The sequence below is a fragment of the Podarcis filfolensis genome (genome assembly GCF_964270895.1).
Source record: "Podarcis filfolensis genome assembly, chromosome: 2".
Classification (NCBI taxonomy): Eukaryota; Metazoa; Chordata; class Lepidosauria; order Squamata; family Lacertidae; genus Podarcis; species Podarcis filfolensis.
This window is the reverse complement of record NC_139605.1, coordinates 36,191,750-36,204,328: the sequence shown is the minus strand read 5'-3', so window position 1 is coordinate 36,204,328 and position 12,579 is coordinate 36,191,750. Positions and strand designations below refer to the sequence as shown.

Here is a 12,579-nt window from a genome sequence, read left to right as displayed (position 1 = left end):
CCAGTAGAGATTTCTGACACTGTCCTCAAGGCAAGGAAGCAATAAAAAGAGTCAAGCATAATTATTTATGATATGACAATGATCCAATGCACCTTGAAATCTTACACCTGTACCAATTAGTTAATGTTTGCTTTGGATGACTAAGTGTAATCCTATACATCAGAGGTAGGAAACCTTTCCCAACCTGAGGGCTGCTTTCCCTTCTGGACAACCTGGCAGGGGCCACATTCCAGTAGTGGTCAGGGCCTGAGGTAAGAAGCTTATGTATGTATATTTGATCAAATTAACATAGGTGTTGGGGTCGTTTTGATGTTGAGGGTCCACACTGGTAATTTTATTACCACTAATAGGAGGAAGGGCATAACTATTTATTCTTACACACACACACAGCGGTACCTCGGGTTACATACGCTTCAGGTTACAGACGCTTCATGTTACAGACTCCGCTAACCCAAAAATTGTACCTCGGGTTAAGAACTTTGCTTCAGGATGAGAACAGAAATTGTGCTCTGGCGGCGCGGCAGCAGCAGGAGGCCCCATTAGCTAAAGTGGTGCCCCGGAACGAAATAAGTTCTTAACCCAAGGTACCACTGTATAGCCTTGTACAACCTGGTTCCCTCCAAATGTTTTGGACTATAACTCCCATAATCCTTGAACACTAATCATGCTGGCTGGCACATCTGGAGGACACCAGGTTGGAGAGGCTGATATAAAGGTGAACACACACACAGGTATTGCTTGTGCAATGTTTATGCAATCTCTCCCCCCCCCCCAAGCAGTCAAGATCTCACTCATTCAGCCTTTCTTCCCATCAGTATCACACTGGTTGGCCTAGGCATAAAGATTTTCCAACAGAACTGCTAACAGGAGGAAGAAGGCATTGTTATGAGTATGTGGGCGACAGACCTTTTAACCCCTGAATCCCCAGCAAACGTTCAAATATAAGCCAGGCTGCCTTACTGATGACGTAATTGCCTAGCGAGATGGCCATTAACAAAGAGAAGGGTGATGAGCCATTAAGAAACGCATTAGCAAAGCTAAGACTATGTGCCAGCCAGCAAACAGGTGGAGCAGAACACAATGCCAGTTTCTAGGAGGGAGTTTCAGGATTGCATTTGGGGATGATGTAAACTGAAGGGGGGGCGGAGTTGCAGTTTGCAAGCGGTGGCAGGCTGGAGAAAGCGGGATTCAGAGCACAATGTAGGTTGGCAGTTTGAATCCAAGGCTGCAGCTATGGGAGAAAGCAAACCTGCTTGGAGTGCAGTGCTTTGAACCCCTCCACTGTAGGCTCAGGTTGTAAATACAGTGGTACCTCAGGTTAAGTACTTAATTTGTTCCGGAGGTCCGTTCTTAACCTGAAACTGTTCTTAACCTGAAGCACCACTTTAGCTAATGGGGCCTCCTGCTGCCACCAGAGCCCAATTTCTGTTCTTATCCTGAAGCCAAGTTCTTAACCCGAGGTACTATTTCTGGGTTAGCGGAGTCTGTAACCTGAAGCGTATGTAACCTGAAGCGTATGTAACCCAAGGTACCACTGTATGTGTAAGTCTCTGCTGTGCCTCATTGTCCAAAAGGAAACTCAGACCTTGGTGGGTAAAGAGCGCCTGAAACTCCCTGGAATCTCACACTGCTATGGAGATTGGGGGTGGCATGTAACAGTATAGTATGCTGGTTTTGCCGCTTTCAAAAAAATCACGCATGAGCTCTGCTTTTCCTCCCTAGAAGTCTGCAGAGGTCCATAGCGGAGGTGCCTATGTTGAGTCAGTGGTGTAGCTAGCTGCTTGGGCCCCCGGGACAGGGGCATGCCTGGCGTGCCCCCCCCTCCAGCTATGCCTCTGTTGAGTTGCACTGTAAGTCTCACAGAGATAGGGATGGGGCAGGATCAAACACAGACCAAGGGCACTGGCAAAGCCTTACTTGGCCAAGTTGCTTACACAATTGATTTTTTGACTGAAGACTCAAAAAGACAGGAAAACAATCAAGAAAAAGAAATGTGAAATGAAGATCATAAACTGCAATTCTCATTAGAATTTACCTTTAATATATAATTTGTTATTTCGGATAAACACTGCCGAGCTTTTGTTTGCAGGATTGTGGTTTTATTATGAGTGATATTGATACGTGTTTATCACTGGTAGGGAGGGTTTGAGTTTTGTCTCAGTTTTATAGTTAGGAAAGATTCTCTGCTTTTCTCCTTTTTATTATGTTAACACAATGTGTGTCTGCTATGTTTAGGGAACCTTCACAAATTCTTCTTAATTTTTTTTTATACTAGGTCTTGCTGCTGCCAAATTGCAGCGCCAGGAACAAATGGCAATCACTTAAATTGTGAGGTTTGGTGTTGAGGGGAGTATCATGAACCGCTTATTTGTTCAGAGCATAATGAATTAGCTGTAAGGTATCAAAATGAATGTTTAACCAGTTTACATACTTTTACATACAGCCGGGAACGATTTTGTATGGGAATTCCATTCCTGGCCCCTGCGTGCATCAGTGGAGAATGCATAAGCCCACCTTGCCCCCATTCTGCCCTGTTATAGTCAATTTAAAAATATTTTGAATATAATAATAATTTATAATAATTTATTATTTATACCCTACCCATCTGGCTGGGTTTCCCCAGCCACTCTGGGCAGCTCCCAACCTAAAATTAATAACACAATGCAACATTAAACATTAAAAACTTCCCTAAACAGGGCTGCCTTCAGATGTATTTTAAAAGTAAGATAGTTGCTTATTGCCTTGGCATCTGATGGGAGTGCATTACACAGGGCGTTCCTCATCATATAATGAAAAATAATGATTGCTGTTATATATGTAGGTGTGAGGAGTCCAGTTCCTTGCTTGATAACACAGTAAGCATAGGTAATTAAAAATGAATATTTATTGCAAAAACAAGCAGATAGCTCTGGATAGCTCTGGACGAAACCGCTGACATTATCACTCAAGATGACCCTTCTGAAGGCTCCTTCTGGTTCCTACAGAATATATTGAACCGTCGCCCCTTACGTCTCTTGTTTTGCTCACTGTTGAGCAGCCCTCCCATTCAATGACTTTTAGGAGAGATTGGATCAGCTCCAACCTCTTCCAGTTATGACAGACTGCATTCATCTCTGTTCGCGCCTGTTTGAGCTTCCTGAGCGCTTTGGCTGTGTTCTAGCCTGCTCTCAGTCGTTGCCTTGGCAACTGGCATTCCAAGGTCCAGGAGAGTCTGCGCTGACCACTGTTCAGCCTGCGTCAATTCTAACCCTCTCTGTTCTGCAGCCGGCTGTAAAGTTCCACTAGGAGCTGGCTCATTCCTGACACCAGGCATTGTAGGCCGAAGCCAGATTGTATGCATGACATTGCAGACCTCTTGGGTCATGCATGAACCCGCCTACACTTCAATTGCCATGGACACTGTACTTTACAACATAAGCAAAAATGCGTACATCACTCTTTGCCGTCATTGTTGATGCTTTTTTTAAAAAACGGGACAATATTTTAATAAACTGGACTTTAACAGTATCTCTCCTGAAGCCAGAGGTTTAAGACTACTGAGGCACTTGCAATCATAAAAGATAATGAGGATCAGTACAACCCTGTGTTTGCTTTCAACATTTTCCTAATTAAGGTAAACATCAGGAGCACAAGGACTCAGCTGAACTGAGTTGATTCAATCCTTTCAGCTGGATCCAAATAAATTTCCCTTGAGGAAAGCAAAGAGGAACAGCAAATATAATTATTTTGCCGGTGTCTCCGATATTTTTGCAGAGGCCAGCTAGTCCCTCTGCTAAGGCCTTCTTTGTGTGCCCCAAGCAAACACAACAACACTTGTGCAGCTATTGACATCTTTAATGAAGTGCTGCACTCCTTGTAGTGAACTTTAAAAAATCTGGAGAAGAAAGAAGTCCCATGCTGCTAAAGGAATATGAAACCTTGTTGAATAGATCCTCTCCACTATATGCCAAAAATGTTTAGAAATATAGATGCATGTAAAAAAGCAGGAAAAGCAGGTTATTTTTCTCGAAGAGGTAAACTGGCATGCTTTATACGCTAGGATTACTCAGAAACACTGTTCACATTTTCTAGGAGTGAATCAGCGTGAATTGCAACAGATAATGGAATTCTTTTCTGTGCATCAGGGACGAGTGCGCACAGAGAGCAATTTGATTTGGAAAAGTAACTGGAACAATTAAATTTTCAGCGTGGGCGGTCACATCACTGCAATGGTCATACTGGTTGGCCTGTTTAAGGCCTGGGCATTAACGAGTTTCCATTTTTTTAAACGTCAGTTTAAAACTAAAAATAGTTGCAATTTAAATATGCAGTCTCATTTGCACCCTGGCACCTCAGAGTTAGCATGAACAATGAAGCTACTGTTAATGAAGCTTCTTATTTTGTACTCCTAGGTGGATTCCGCAAAAACAGTGGCTCTGAAGGGAGAGGTGTAGGGATTGCACTTTGTGCCTAAGGAAGGGGATTGCTATCAGTAATCCCTGCACCCTGTACCTGAAATAAATCCAGTAAATCCTCTCTTAATCTTGCTTTGCAGTTGCTAGCAAACAGCAGCAAGACCATTTCCTGTGCTTGCCAGCTAAGCAGAAACCGCATCTATTTACCGTATGTGGTCAGACAGAGCGAGGGGCCCGCTTCCTATTGCAGCTTCCTATTGCAGTAACGCAAGAGAAGAACACACAAACAAGGGAGGGAGGGGGCTTAGCTAGCTAAACACCTATATGCCATATAAGGAAATAAGTTGAAAGCTTGCCAGTTGATTGGAGAAAGTTTTTGGGGGAGTTTAAGAAAGGAAGGGTGTTTTCTACCTATAAGAGTGTCTGCTGATGTGCACTTTGGCGCAGCCAGTCTTTTCAGAAGTGATTCTGCTGGTTGCCCCAGCATGCTGTGTTTCTAAATAAATCTCTTTTCTCTGACCAAGAAGTCTCTGGAACTGTTTTTTCCCTTCTGGCACGGGAGTGGCGGACCGCCGGACCTCTGGGTAATTCCAAAGTAAGGCTTTATTTGGTGCGTTGGGCCGGGAAGAGGTCCCCACTTCCAGCCGAGGGGCCAGACTCGACTGAGGTGAACAACCCAGGACAGGTGCTCGCGACCTCCAGGCGCCACCCTGCCAGTTCGTGGGGGGAGATCGCCACACCGCTCCGGAGTGGAGACACCCAGTCGAGAGAGAAAAGAGGACGGCCGAAGGAGTCCGCAGCGGAGCAGGTAAGCCCTAAGGGAAGGGCAAGGGACGAAGCCCGATCAGCTTCGCCTGGCAGTGAGCAGTAAAGTGCCGCCAGGAAAGGGTCTGGCTGTCAGCAGGCTGACGCCGGAAGGAGGACAAACAGGGGAAGGGATTTGTGTTTTGTATGTTGCATGTCAGATACTCCAGTGGTTGAATTGTCAAGTGTGGGCCGGGGCTTAGCGTCCCCTTGGCCGAGCGATTGCAGGGCTGTGCATTTCTTGGCAACGCGAGTTCGCCAAGTCACAGCCTGTAGTGGTTGGTGTGTGAAAGGATCTTAAGCCCGGTTAGGAGCGGAGTATCTGAAAAATGGGGTCTGGGGCAAGCTAACGTAGTCCTCTGAAATGCTTTTTAACCAACTGGAAAGCAGCTACGAAGCATGATGATTGGGTTCAAATTGAGAAGAGAGAGGAGGTTGATTGGCCCACCCAAGGAACTAATTGGCCCTCGGAGGGCAGATTTAATTTGCAACTAATCAACCCACTATATCAAAATAACTTGAACGTCCACCCAGACCAGATCCCTTATATTTCTACCTGGAAAATCAATGTAGAAAATAATCCACCGTGGCTGAAAGCCTGCCGAGGCGACGCCCCACAAAATACAATTTGTGCAGTCCGACCGGCAGGGAAGTCAGAAAAGCCCCCGGCGATATCAGAGCCGGAAGGAGAAGAAGGAGAAGAGGGGGAAGTCATTAAACCGCCGCCACCCTATGCTCCACCAGCTGCCCCTCTAGCGAATCCCCCAGGCCCAGGGCCCCAGGACCAGGGAGGAGCCGGCCCTCAGCCTGAACCCTCCAAGGTTGATGAATTAGAGAGCGAAGAGGAAGAGGATGATGAGGAGTTTATGAAGGGACTAATTGAGTTAGCAAAGAAAGGAAAAATGTGGACACAGTATCAGACAATTGAGATTGCAACAGTATGTACAACCCTATGCGAAAGAAATGAATAGAAGCAGCAACCAGGGCGTCCCTCCATAAGTCCCATAAGGCACAGAAAAAGGGTGGGACTGCAATGATGCCTCTACGCAGAGTGTATGACCCACCAGCCCCCCAGGACAGGGTGGGGAAGCACCACCATGCACTTATACAGTCCAACATGTGCCTTTTTCAAGTGCTGATGTGTGCAATTGGAGAAATTAGAACCCTACCTTTGAGGAGAACCCAGATGATATTGCCAACGCCCCATTATAAAGGCTGCCTTTGTAGCTCAGCAGCGTCCGATATTCGCCAAAAGAAAAAAAAAATCCAGAAGCATGAGGGGTGCATCGACCATGGGCTGCAATGGATGTTGAAGTTAGCTCAAACCACTTACAATCAGAGAGATGAGGAGGCCCAGAGAAAAAAGGAGAAGTATCAAACAGAGAAGTTGATGGCATTACAGGCTACCACACCCACCCCTCAGAAAAGAGGAAATGCCTGGGGAGGAGGGCGAAGCCGTCTCGGACGGAGTCAGTGCGCCATCTGCCGACAGGAAGGGCACTGGAAGAGAGAATGCCCTATTCTATTATTAGGAAGAGATTTGTTGGTAAAGTTGCAAGCCCAAATTACTTTTAAGCCATCGGGAGAAGCCACATTGTCCACTATGCCACTTAGGGAACTGGTTGTGGAGGCACCCCTGAGGGAGTACTGGCGCCTCATGATGGTAAAAGAAGAGGAGGGACCCATCCCCGCCAGTATTCTGGAACAAGTGAACCCCACAGTATGGGCTGAAGGTAACCCCCCAGGAATGGCAAAGAATATCCCACCAATAATCGTGAAGCCCAAGCCATTTGCCAATCCTGTTGCAGTAAATAAGTATCCCATCCCACGAAGGGCGACTGAAGGAGTGTGGGTGCATCTAGAGCGACTGCTCCAACATAGGATCTTGAGGCAATGCCAATCACAGTGGAACACCCCTTTTGTTACCAGTGAAGAAAGGAAGCAGGCTATTATCCTGATACCAGAGCCAAAGAACTGCAGAGAACTCCGTGGCTTTCTGGGGTCTGCAGGATTTTGTAGGATATGGATATTTAATTACAGCATCATTGCCAAGCCTCTACATGAGTCAACCAGAGGAACTGAGAGAGACCCCTTTGTTTGGGGCACAGAACAACAGCAAGCCTTCGTGGATTTGAAGAAGACACTACAGCAAGCCCCAGCGCTTGGCATCCCAAGTCCTAAGAAACCCTTTACTCTATTTGTGGATGAGGACCAAGGGACGGCGAAAGGGGTTTTGTGCCAAAAATTGGGAAGCTGGCAACAGCCAGTGGCATACCTATCTGAGCGCCTGATGCCTACAGAACAAGGCTTACCGCCGTGCATGAGAGCAGTTGTGGCAGTAGCCACCCTACTGAACAAAGCAGACAAATTTACTTTTGGCCAAGACACTGTTTGTGTGACCCCGCATGCAGTCCCAGCTCTGCTTGACATGAAGGGTACCTATTTCCTCTCCCAAGCAAAGATGAGAAAGTGTCAGATGTTATTGTTGCATCCGCGTTTGAAGTTTCAGGTCACCACCGCCCTCAACCCAGCTACCCTGTCCCCGGTAGGAGAAGGTGAGGAGCAGATGCACGAATAATATTTCAGCAGGCCTGTTAGTTCCCATTTGTTGAAGCAAACCCCCACTGGCCTTCGTGGTTTGTGGATGGAAGCAGCTTTGTTAAGGCTGGACAGCGAAAAGCAGGCTATGCAGTGGTAGCCTTGGAAGACCAGGTGATCGAAGCAAAGGCACTCCCACCTGGAACATCGGCCCAGCTAGCAGAACTAGTTGCAATCACCAGAGCCCTGAACCTGGCAAAGGGACAGAAGATAAACATTTATACTGATTCTAAGTATGCATTTCTGACTCTACATGCCCATGGAGCCTTGTGGAAGGAAAGAGGTTTGCTTACCTCCAGAGGAAATCAGGTGGCCCACCCACAAGCCTTATTGGACCTCCTGGATGCAGTATGGGAACCTGAGGCAGTAGCAGTGGTACACTGTTATGGACACACAACTGGACCAGGGGAAGTGGCCAGAGGAAATCGACTAGCAGACAGAGTGGCCAAGGAAGCAGCCCGGGAACCAGCTCCCACATCAGTTATTGGAGCACTGGTCCCTGAGAGGATCTTGAATACCGCTGATAAGCCAATATACACCAAGAAGGAAAGGGACACCGCAGATGCCCAGGAACTGACTATGTCCAAAGAAGGATGGTACCTTACTCATGCTGACAGAATGTGGATTCCAGAGTCCCTTTCTCGGCAGATTACTCAGAGATACCATGAGTCCACCCACATGGGACCAGATGCCACAACCAGACAGCTAAGGCAGTGCTTCTACATAGCCCACCTTTATCAACTGGCAGCCCAGATTTCCAGGAAGTGCCTGCTATGTCAAAAGAACAACCCCAGAACAGGACCTTTGGCTCCCCCGGGAGTCCAACATATTGGAACTGCACCCATGGAAGATCTTGTTGTGGACTTTACTGAATTACCTCGTTGTGGACTGCACCGTTACTTGCTGGTGGCGGTGTGCACCTATACTGGATGGGTTGAGGCATGGCCCACTAAAACTGAGCGATCCTCTGAAGTCTCAAGGTGTCTCCTAAGGGAGATCATACCCCGTTATGGCCTGCCCAGAACTATTGGCTCTGATAATGGCCCAGCGTTTGTTCATGCGGTGTTGCAGGAACTAGCAAAAGTTCTGCAAATCAATTGGAAATTGCACACTGCCTATAGGCCTCAGAGCTCAGGAAAGGTAGAAAGAATGAACAGGACTTTGAAAAATCAGTTGTCCAAGCTAACCCAGGAAACAGGTTCAAACTGGGTATCAATGTTACCCCTTGCTTTATTACGGGTCAGAAGCCTACCCCAAAAGCGTACCCACTTATCACCCTTTGAAATAATGTTTGGAAGACCAGTCCCTTATGTTAGGTTACTGACTCCTCACGTCACTCGAGATGTACAGCTTGATAACTATGTGCAGTCACTCTCCCGAGTTCTTCTTTCTCTTAATAGGTGGACCCACGAACGCACCCCGTGTGTTCTGACCGAGCCCTTGCACCAGTTCGAGCCGGGTGACGAAGTGTGGATCAAAGACTGGGCCCAGACACCTCTGCAACCGTGTTGGAAGGGTCCTCACACTGTCCTGCTGTCCACACCCACCGCTGTTAAAGTCACTGGCATCACCCCTTGGGTCCACCACACTTAAGTGAAGAAGGCTATTTTAGATTGGACAGTTACACCAAATCCTGATGATCCTCTGAAGCTAACCATCTCCAGAAGAGCGCTAGACGACCGCCCTGCTAGGGTCACTCTGGACGCTGACCCTTCTACGCACGGCTGAAGAAGGTGGATGGGAGGGGCGCCCGCAGGCAGCGCTCCCACCGTAGTTACCCGACAACCAGACAATCCAGGCGCAGCTCCCCCTGGACTGATTTTATTAAGCCCAGACAATTTTACCCCTCTTGACGTGCTGACCCCTTCTGAACGTCCCTTGAACGCTTGGGTTTATTCTTGTGGTTGCCATTATATCTACGATTCTTATAGGCGACCGTGGGGTTACGCAATTTGCGTTCATGACGGTTGGGTAGCAGGAAAGTTGCTTCAAGTAATAGGGGAGGAGGAGATACTTTGGCGACCCACCCCTACGGGTGAGGCGTTTATAGAAGCACAGTTTCAGTTGGCCTTACAGGGTTAAGAGATGGAGTGGTGGGAGGAGCCATGGACAGATTGGGGTTGGTGGGTAGGAATAATCTTACTGCTTTTCTGCTTCTGTATGCCCTGCTTGATGCAATGTATGCAAAATATGATGGGGAAGATGATGTCCCGCAGGATGGGGCCCCGTGTCATGACCCTCATTGCTCTCCTCCAGGGATACTATGAACCCGAGCGACCAGAACGAACCTAAGTATTAGGTTGTTCATAAGAAGAGGAGGGAGTGAAGGGAGAGGTGTAGGGATTGCACTTTGTGCCTAAGGAAGGGGATTGCTATCAGTAATCCCTGCACCCTGTACCTGAAATAAATCCAGTAAATCCTCTCTTAATCTTGCTTTGCAGTTGCTAGCAAACAGCAGCAAGACCATTTCCTGTGCTTGCCAGCTAAGCAGAAACCGCATCTATTTACCGTATGTGGTCAGACAGAGCGAGGGGCCCGCTTCCTATTGCAGCTTCCTATTGCAGTAACGCAAGAGAAGAACACACAAACAAGGGAGGGAGGGGGCTTAGCTAGCTAAACACCTATATGCCATATAAGGAAATAAGTTGAAAGCTTGCCAGTTGATTGGAGAAAGTTTTTGGGGGAGTTTAAGAAAGGAAGGGTGTTTTCTACCTATAAGAGTGTCTGCTGATGTGCACTTTGGCGCAGCCAGTCTTTTCAGAAGTGATTCTGCTGGTTGCCCCAGCATGCTGTGTTTCTAAATAAATCTCTTTTCTCTGACCAAGAAGTCTCTGGAACTGTTTTTTCCCTTCTGGCACGGGAGTGGCGGACCGCCGGACCTCTGGGTAATTCCAAAGTAAGGCTTTAGCTCAAGACTGGCAGTGGGAAACCCAGTGTGGTCCACTAAGCCATTTTCATCAAACCACAATACTTGTTCCACACCCAACATCCAATGAGTTCCAGACTGTGCTTTGCCAAGGGATACTTGCTGTCACCTGGCACAGGCTGTGCTACAGAATTCCCCTTGGGGAATTCCAAAATGCAGCCAATCCCAGAAAACAGCAGAGCTGCAAGGGGAGCTTGAAGTCAGTGCCTACTAACTGATCGGTGGTAACTTCAAGCACCACTTGACTGGACTTGGATTCTCCTTCCTAGCATGGCTTGCTAGAGTGGGTCACCTGACACCCTAGTGACATTAGGTGGCTGATAGGTAGATGAGCCCCACCCACTCACCAAAACGGGCAGCCGAAGGTGGGGGATTCCAGAACCGGCTCAAAGGAACACAAAGTACAACTAACCCCAATCCTATTTGTGCCTGCTCAGAGGTAAGCCCAACTAAGTTCAACTGAACTCACTCCCAGGGAAATGCATACAGGTCTACAGTGTTATTCTGGATGTAACCCAGAATCCAATCCCAACAGTGTGGACAAATGTTCTAGGAAATACCACATACAACAAAACAGCAAATACGTCCTGGGGAATACTCTAGTAGCATATTGCGTATTGTGTGTGTGTGTGTGTTTTGTTCAATGGGTATGTGCTGGGTGCATGTCTGTTGCGTTAACTGGCTCCCACTGTGGGTGGGCATCATGTGGGTGTCATAGATGCCCCTGGCCCTGACTGATGGAATCTGGCGGTGTATCTAGAGATGAGGGCATACCCAGCATTGTTAAGCCATTTTGCATTTTCTTGTTGGGTGTTTTTCCTTTCTGCACTTGGTCTCAGCAAGTACAGGATAGGGCAGCCATTCCACTGGTATAATAGCAATGTATCTCCCTGCCCTCAAAGGTGGATCTATGGGAGTGTGACTGGTTCGGTCGCACTGGGTGCTGAGTTTCTGGGACACCGCAACTGTGAAGTCCAATGGAAGGTAAGAGGCACGGAGGATTTGCAGAAGAGCTGAGGGAAGCCCAAAAAAATGTATTTGTGAAAAACTTTGTTATGTGTTTTTATATTTTTGTATTGTAAAATGAATAATTTATTTTTTTTTTTTAAAAGGAAGGTAAGAGGCAGGGGGGAGCCAGATTTCAGCATCACACAGGGTGCCACTGAAATCTGAAACTGCCCTCCCCCTATAATCGATGTACATGTAAGATTTTTCTGTCAGCCTGATGACACTCTTTTTTTCTTCTTTCACCACCAGAAAGCAATGCTCTGCTGGCATGCTGCAAGTAAACTAATTGGGGGATTCTAGATTTTGCAACGAAGAACAGCAGCATAATAGGCAAGTCATGAGTCACCACCATCCATTCTTCCTCTAGCTGCTAGTGTCTCACGTTAGCATTGAAGGCACACTGCCATATTGTCAAAATTGTTTTGCAACAATTTTGAACCCAGTGGATGACAGATTTTTTTAATGAAAAGACTGAAAACATCCCAGCTTGTTTCCTGTCTAATTTATGAAATTTATCACTATGGGCATAGTACAGTGTGTGTGTGTGTGTGTGTGTGTGTGTGTGTGTGTAAAAGTTTACAGGAAATTTAAATCAGATGTACCCAATTTGCATCACTTTCAATGGCCACATTCACATTACTGTATTTTTCATTCAAAAAAGGACAGTGCAGAGGAATTCATATAGCCTATGATGAGCCCAAATGAAAATGGTGTTAACAGAAAATGAGTTAAAGCAAAAGCTGGTCTAAAATATTATTTTATTTTCTGTGGTTAGCATGGCAATGCAGCCCTCTTCTTTCCCCTTTCAAAGAAGGGCTACTTCCCCTTCTTAACCAATGTGCAGGTGTG

The 12,579-nt window shown here is 46.9% G+C and overlaps 1 protein-coding gene and 1 long non-coding RNA gene across 13 annotated transcripts in view; one reads left to right on the top strand and one right to left on the bottom strand.

Annotated features, from left to right (window-relative positions):
• The window catches only part of IRAK2 (interleukin 1 receptor associated kinase 2), a 39,518-nt gene that overhangs the window by 20,523 nt on the left and 6,416 nt on the right, over positions 1-12,579 (bottom strand). The window lies entirely within an intron of this gene.
• Positions 1,549-12,252, top strand: LOC310757434. The gene is made up of 3 exons (XR_014545204.1): positions 1,549-4,427; positions 10,719-11,706; positions 11,839-12,252. It is a non-coding gene; the product is annotated as an uncharacterized lncRNA (long non-coding RNA).